Source organism: Cebus imitator, unplaced genomic scaffold, assembly GCF_001604975.1.
Source record: "Cebus imitator isolate Cc_AM_T3 unplaced genomic scaffold, Cebus_imitator-1.0 Scaffold215, whole genome shotgun sequence".
Classification (NCBI taxonomy): domain Eukaryota; kingdom Metazoa; phylum Chordata; class Mammalia; order Primates; family Cebidae; genus Cebus; species Cebus imitator.
In genome coordinates this window covers 28856-36520 of record NW_016107530.1, presented here as the reverse complement: position 1 = coordinate 36520, position 7665 = coordinate 28856, and the positions used below count along the sequence as shown (strand labels likewise).

The 7665-nt window shown below is 57.0% G+C and overlaps 1 long non-coding RNA gene across 1 annotated transcript; it reads right to left on the bottom strand.

Annotated features, from left to right (window-relative positions):
• Positions 1 to 797: 797 nt before the first annotated feature.
• On the bottom strand, positions 798 to 4989 carry LOC119474149. Its single transcript, XR_005203439.1, has 3 exons — positions 3394 to 4989; positions 1654 to 1757; positions 798 to 1205 (listed from the first exon to the last, which is right to left on the bottom strand). It is a non-coding gene; the product is annotated as an uncharacterized LOC119474149 (long non-coding RNA).
• Between the last annotated feature and the right edge of the window lie 2676 nt (positions 4990 to 7665).

Genomic DNA, 7665 nt, shown 5'->3' with positions numbered 1-7665 from the left:
GACCAGAGTCGGGGAGCACCAGAGCACCGGCCAAAGAGGCTCAGCATATTCCACAGTCACCCCAGGCAGGGGGTCCCAGGGGCTCTTCCTGAAAGAGTTAGAGACCCCTGCACCCTCAGCCAACCGGGCATGACAGACCCCGCCTCATCCCACAGTGTACAGGACATTCACACTTAGGTCTGGGCCCCAATCTGGCTTCTGTCCCTGGCCAGGGTCATGACCTTGGGCCGGTGATTGAAGTCACTGGGCCTCCATTTTTCCACATGTGAAATGGGGATCCTGATGCCTACTTTGTAAAGCTGTTGTAAGGCTGAGGGAAAATGAGAATGATATCAAGTGTTCACAGTAGTGGCGGGTGCTGTGGGAAGTGGCAGCAGCCCTCCCCCGCCACCCCTCCCCCTTTCCCTATCAGGTAGAATGTCACAGTAAGTCCTTGGGATAGAACGGTCTACCAACATCTTCACAGTACCCCCACCCCCAAGGTTTCTAGCCTGATACCATAAGCTTTGATGGTAAGAGCTCGGCTTGCTTGGGAACTTTATTTATTTATTTATTTATTTTTGAGATGAAGTTTTGCTCTTCTTGCCCAGGCTGGAGTGCAATGACATGATCTCAGCTCACCGCAACCTCTGCCTCCCAGGTTTCAGCCATTCTCCTGCCTCAGCCTCCCAAGTAGCTGAGATTACAGGCATGTGTCACTATGCCTGGGAAATTTTTGTATTTTCAGTGGAGACAGGGTTTCTCCATGTTGGCCAGGCTGGTCTTAAACTCCCGCCCTAAGGTGATCTGTCCACCTCGGCCTCCCAAAGTTCTGGGATTACAGGCATGAGCCACCGCGCCTGGCCTGCCTGGGGACTTTATATGCATTATTGTATTTGACATATGATAAAGGCCTCACATGGCATCCATTACATAGACAGAAGCAGAGGCAGGAGAGGTCAAATAGCTTGTCTCTGGTCACATGGCCAGAAAGGGGGAGTTCCAGGATTTGAAACCAGATCTTTGGGACTCCCACTCATCCGCTGCACACCCCCTGCCTGCATCTTGCTTTTGCCCTGGGTGCTCTGCTCTTACCTGAGTGGCCTCTTACCATGTTGAGTACCCCAGGCCAGGGACGATCATGAGCATGGTTTCCTTGTCTTCCAGGGTGTGGCTCAAGCACACAGTGGGTCTTCAATCTACCCTGCTGACCAGGGAGATGAGTCCTGGTATGAGGGAGATGACTCATGAAGCCGGGCTGGGCAAGGGCGTGTGCCTGTGTCCTGTGTGCGTGTCTCTCTGCATGTGTCTGTGTGTCTCTGCATGCATCTCTGTGTGTGCACAGGGAAATGAACATGTACCATCTGCTGGAGGCTTCCTCTCTCCAAGTTCCTACCCCACCTGGCGCTGCTCCTGAGTCTCAGCCTTCAAGGGGCCTCTGAGCCTGGGAAGTGGGGGTAAGGGAGGTCTTGGCCATCTCCCTCCCTGGCCTAATCCAAGGCCTGGTGGGGGCCGTGGCTGATGTCAGTTTCATGGGAAGCTGGCTCCTCCCTGGCCCAAGAAGCAGCTCTTTGGGCATCTTCCACCAGTCTAGGCCCTGCTATTTTTAGATGCTGTCCCCTCCCCAACCCTCCCCTCCCCGCCACATACCAGCTGAGGGAGGAAGTGACTCACCTCAAGCCCAGACAGGTAGAGGCAGCCTCGGTGGGCCCCGGGCAGGCCTGGTTCCCGTGCTGGGGTTGCCTTCCCAGGACCACCTCAGAATGGCCTGCCCCATCCTGGGAACCACACAGGGGTGGGATGGATCCTGGGGCCTTTCTGGATTCCTCCATTCTCCACCTCACAGGGCCTAGGCAGGCCCGGGCCTCTGAGGGGCTATGGAGCCTCTGCTCACCTCCTCAGCAGACCTCAGCAGGCCTCAGACCGTACTGTGGGGCTGTGGCCAGCCTCAGCCCAGTCTGAGGGGGCCAGACAGGCGGAGGGGACTGCTGGTGGTCCCACTCATTAGCTTAGTGAGAGAACAGCTAGGGTTATGGAAAGAAAAAAGGCCCAGTTCAGTGGCGGCAGGGATGGTGTGTCCCTGTGGAGTGCCCAGCTGTCCCAGTATGTCCAGATCTGAGGGGTTTCTGGGGACTTTCAGTGCTCACCAGGAGAGTCCTGGGCAAGTCAGGATGGCTGACCACCCTGGTGCTGCGTCACAAGGTGTATCCTAGCCAGAGCACAGGTGTGGGGAGCTGGTTGTGGTTTCCTGACGGAGTCTCGCCTAGTCAGGGCCGCAGGCCCCAGCCCCTGCCTGGCTCGCTGTCTGAGGTCAGGCATCACCCTGTCCGCCTTGACTGGGGAGAGACTGAGTTAGGCTGTTGAGAAATATCGAGTTTATGAATATTGATGAATGCTGAGTGTATGATAGAATATATTGTTTGCTAGGAAGAACGATGACAAGGAAAACCTAGCTGGCCCTCTCCCCAAGTGGAAAACCACTGGGGGCATTCCAAAGTGGTAAAACAATGTAAATATCGTACACCAGTCAAAACCATTCTCTGAGCTATCTGCCCCTGCCCCCGGGGCTCCCTCGTGGAGAACACCTTTTAGTTTGTCTGTAGTCAGTGGGAAGTGGGAAACAGCTGCCTACTTGGAATATTTTTGCGTTATGAGAAAATACAGAACACCTGTTTGTTAATAATCATCACCTGTGCAGAGAGATAACTACGTGGATCAGACTCTGCTCCCGGCCTTCAGCCTGGAATGCTGGCAGCCCCTGAGGCTCTCAGTTCGGAAGGCTGCTGGCCCCCTGGATAGATCCACTTTGCTGTTCTGTCTGGGTGCCTGCCTCTCATTGCCTTCAGCGCCACCTGGGCGGGGGTCTCGCCAGCCGAGCTGGTACTCAGTACTAGGCTGTGTGAGAACCAAGAGCCCGAGGCTGGCTGGAAGACCTGTGAACCACCTCCACCAGGGAGGATAGGGGCTGGGTGGACAGGCTAGCAGGGGCTGGGGCTGGGGCTGGGGGAGGAAGGCAGCTACCCACCTAGGGCAGGGGCCAGAGAGGCACCCAGGAACAAGAAGAAATAATGATGGGCGCTCAGGCTGTGCCTCAGGGAAGCTTGGCCCCAGGTCTGTGAACTGTCGGGTACTTGCAAGGAGGAATTGGAGAATGTGGCGGATGGCTCTGGCAGGCTGCCGGATGGCTAACTGGCAGGCTGGCAGGGCTTGTTGGTTTCTTGGTGAAGCCTTACCAGGGTGACAACCTGCAGAGCTCTTGGCTGCTCAGAGAAGTGGACAGAGGACTCTGCAGTCCTCCTAGATCAGCGTCTGGGGCTGCCTTCAGGGACAACCTGGCTCCTGGCCCTGAGGCCTGCCCTCTGGGGTTAGGTCAGGGGCGCTATGGCTGAGGCCCAGACCCCACCCCTGGCCCACCTTTGTCCTCATTGCCCGGTGTTGGCTCTTTTTCCACAGCCCGGGGTTGGGGTGGGGCTGGTCTGTGTCCCAGGCAGCAGCTCCGACACCGCTGGGCAACCTTGACAAGTTACTTCTCTTTCCTGGGCCTTGATTTCCTCAATGGTAACATCATGGAGTTAGATTAGGTGTCTGGTTTTTAAATATTTACTTTAGCCGTGGAACCCCTTCTTCAGTCACAATTCCACCTGCACTAAAGAGACCAGACAACAGCAGGTAACTGAGACGGGTGGCTGGATCCCCGGGCGCCCCCCTCCCTCACCCACGCCCCTGAGGGCCCAGGGCTCTGCGGACACAGTCTGAGAAGTTGTCTTCGAAGCCTGCCACTCTAACGCTGTGATTTATGCCTTCAGGACAAGCATGTTGTCCTTGCCTTCTCCAGGCAGCCCGGTAATTAGACCCCAGGCCCAGCATGTTCTGGTACAGTCCATTAGGTGCTGAAATCTTCCAATTCTTCATCACTGGTTTCTGCTGACAGGGAGGTCTGCCATGCAGAGTGCACTGGGGCCACAAGTCTGTTGTCCCTTCTCAGGGAAGGGACAGGGCCAAAACCTTCTATGCAACAGCTAACTCTGTGGGCACTTCCAGGCATGTGAAGGACATCAACATACTTCTCTTAGTCCCCAAGAGCCTGCGGGACAGTGTGACTCCCACTGGCAGACAAGGAAGGGGCTCAGGGGTCTTAGGAGACTGGCCTTGATCCCCGCTGTGGGTGCACCCGGCCAGGAGCCCGAGTCCTTTCCCGGAGCCATAGTCTGGGGCCCTAGCCCAGGCCCAGGTTTTCCCTGGCTTACTCTGGGGTGTGCTGGCACCGGCAGACACCAGCCACAGAAAGAGGAGGCAGGAGTTGACGAGGGAGGTGGAGAGGAGGGGAAATTTCCTTCTCCTGCTGGGGGTCTGGGGTGTCCTTTTCCTGGCTGAGGAGTAGGGTCACCCATTTCCCATCACCTTCTGTCCAGGGGCAGTGGTAGGAGGAGGCGGCCCGGATTGCACAAACAGGTATGGGAGGAGGCCAGCAGCTGGGCAACTGGCTGGGGTTGCCCAAGGGCCTTGAGAGTCCCCAGTGCCCACACTGACATCAGCGGCATGTGGAGGGACTCAGTCGTCTTGCAGTCTTCTCTAGCTCTCAAAACAGGCACTGGGGGTTGGGAGGAGTCAGAGGCCCCTGCTCCCCACTGCCTGCGTCCCTCCCAGCTGCTGGGCTGGAAACTCAGCCAAGTCTACAGTTCCTTGAATTGTGTTACAGCCCGGGCTGCCCCGCTCCAGAGCTAATAATATGGGCAGCTGTAGGGCATGAAACTCGATCCTCCAGGCTCCAATCCCACCCCACAGCGTGAACTCTGGGCTGGCAGGGAGTGGGCGGATGTTGGGCCCAGAGTACTGAAAGCAGAGGCCTGGGCTTGGGATCCTGGGTAAAGGCTGGGTCTGGCAGGGACCCCAGCCCCCATGAGGGATCCCAGCCCCCCCGACCTCCATGGGGCATTTGTACAAAGTTGATCTGGGTCGGGCTAGCAGCGCTGACACCTATAAACTTAGTAGTGGCTGACAGGCTAACATTCTTAGTGACTGAACCAGTCAGGTCTGTGGGATGATGATGATAATTATAAGATTTTTTTTTTTTTGCTTTTTTGAGACGGAGTTTTGCTTATCTCGTCCAGGCTGGAGTGCAATGGCACAATCTTGGCTCACTGCAACCTCCGCCTCCAGGGTTCAAGTGATTCTTCTGCCTCAGCCTCCCAAGAAGCTGGGACTAGAGGCATGTACCACCATGCCCGGCTAATTCTGTATTTTTAGTAGAGACACCTTTCACCATGTTGGTCAGGCTGGTCTCGAACTCCTGACCTCAGGTGATCTGCCTGCCTCAGCCTCCCAAAGTGCTGGGGTTACAGGCATGAGCCACCGCACTAGCCTATAATAAGAGTTGATAAGTAAATAATACAAATGAAAAGTGCATCCTGGCCTCGCGTGTCCATGGCTGAAGCTGGAACTCCAATCTCTGAGCTTTGTGCTCACTGCTTCTGTGCCAAGATGGGACCAGAGAGAGACTGAGGACCAAAGACATCCAAAGAGCAGAAGCTCTGAGCACCTGCAGTGGCCTCAAAAGGCCTGTCACTCACAGGCTGAATGCCATGGACACACTTGCTGCCCGTGTGACACCCGCAGTGGTGGCAGTGGTGGTAGCTGGCTTGACATGTGGCTGGAAGCAAAATTAGGGCCCAGGATGCCACCTTCTGCACCCAGGCCATGGGCTGGCAGCCAGCAGGTGGCAGAGTCTGCCAGAGGTGCCCCCAGGGCTTGTGGCCAGGGCAGCACTGGGGTGGCTGGGGACAGAACTGGGTCTGACTCCAGGAGTGGCTGGTGCTGTCTGTCACAGGCCTGAGCGCTGAAGAGAGCCTCCTCCTCTATCCCTTGGGGTGGTGACCTCTTCGGACAGGAGTCAGTGCTCCCCTCAAATGACCACTGTGATTCTCATTTTGGCCCTTGGTATATTTGTCCTCCCACCAGGAGAGGAGACATGGGGACTTTTCATCAGGACTCTGCTTCCCCCAGGAGGCAGGAAAAGGAAAAAGCCACCACCCCGTGCTCACCCCAGCCCCATGAGACTGTTGGACTTCACCCACTGTCCAGCTGGGCACACATCGTGGCTGATGCCCTGGGTCTGAGCCCTCTAAGATCTGGGAGAAGCATCCCCCAGCCAGTGCGCTGGTTTATGGCTGCAAAGAAGTCCCCTAGGGTGACCCTGGGCAGAGGAGTAGGCGAGGCTGGGGACGCAGCAGGGGGACAGTGCCTCAGTGCCGACAGGCCCTTCCTTCCCTCAGCCTCCCATGGAGACCCCAGGGTGTGGTGCCCAGGCCCTGGGGCCGCAGCCTTGAACCTCTTCTCCAGAGAGGAAGCCTTTACCTAAGAACTACACGAATACAGGCCGGGCGCGGTCCCAGCACTTTGGGAGGCTGAGGTGTGCGAATCACAAGGTCAGGAGATAGAGACCATCCTGGCTAACACAGTGAAACCCCGTCTCTACTAGAAACACACACAGACACACAATTAGCCGGGCGTGGTGGTGAGTGCCTGTAGTCCAAGCTACTCGGGAGGCTGAGGAAGGAGAATCGCTTGAACCTGGGAGGCGGAGGTTACAGTGAGCCAAGATCGCACCATTGCACTCCAGCCTGTGCAACAGAGCAAGACTCCATCTTAAAAAAAAAAAAAAAGAACTACATAAATATGTAAATACCTCCAGAACAGGATGTAAGAGGCCCTGAAGGGCCAGAGTCAGGCTGGGAGGGCCCTGCAGGTGACCTGGGGCCAGGAGAAGGAGTGTACCAGGGCTGACTGGGCAGGGGAGGCTCTGGGCTGTCGGTGTGAGGGAATGAGGCCGGGCCTGGCCGAGCACCCCCCCTCCCTCTGGCCCCACCTTCCCCACCTGAAGGAGCCCACTGCATGCTCCCACGCTGCCAGGCACCTGTCTCTCAGGCCTCCTCATCTGAGTCCCTCTGACAAATAAGAACAATCCAGTCGAGGTGGTGGGATTGCCAGACGGAGTCCCTGCAGGCCCTGGCGTGACCCCTGCTTTGACTAACACAGGCTCCAGTGGAGGCGCTGCCTCCTCCAGGAAAAATCTAGCCAGTCTGAGAGCAGCCCTGCCCTCCCTCCCTAGGGGCTTTGTTTAGACCAACTTGGCAGGAGGGTGGGGAAGGTGGACAAGATGTGGCAGGTCCTCCCCTCCTCCTCCTCAAGCAAAGCCCAATTCCTGGGCTCTGGGCAGACTGGCCATGCAGTCCTAGAGAGCACCTGCCCTCCTGCCCCTTCGTCCTGCCTGAGCCGTGCACCTTTATTTCATGCCCAAGTGGTTGTGAAAGTGACAGGAGTTCCGGGCCCTGTCCTGGGGAAACATCTCCTTATACGGGTCTGGGGTGGGAGTGACAGTCCTGTCTGCTCTGTTACCCCCTCCCCTGCATGGCCTTCTCTCAGCTTATAGAGTTAGTTGCAGCCTCCCTGAGGGCAGGCAGGCCACCAAGAAAGGCTCAGAAACACTTGCTGGGTGAATTACTGAGTGGACAGGTGCAGCCAATAGCGGAGAAGCTCGGGGTCTCTCATTCATTCCTGGGAAAGTTCTCTGCCCAAGGCCACTGGGTGGGCCTGGTATGATGACAGGTATAGACTGGGGGCCTCGCCCGAGCATTGCTCCTGAATGCCCTCATTTCTGCACTCTCCGGCCTCAGGGCCTCTGCTCAC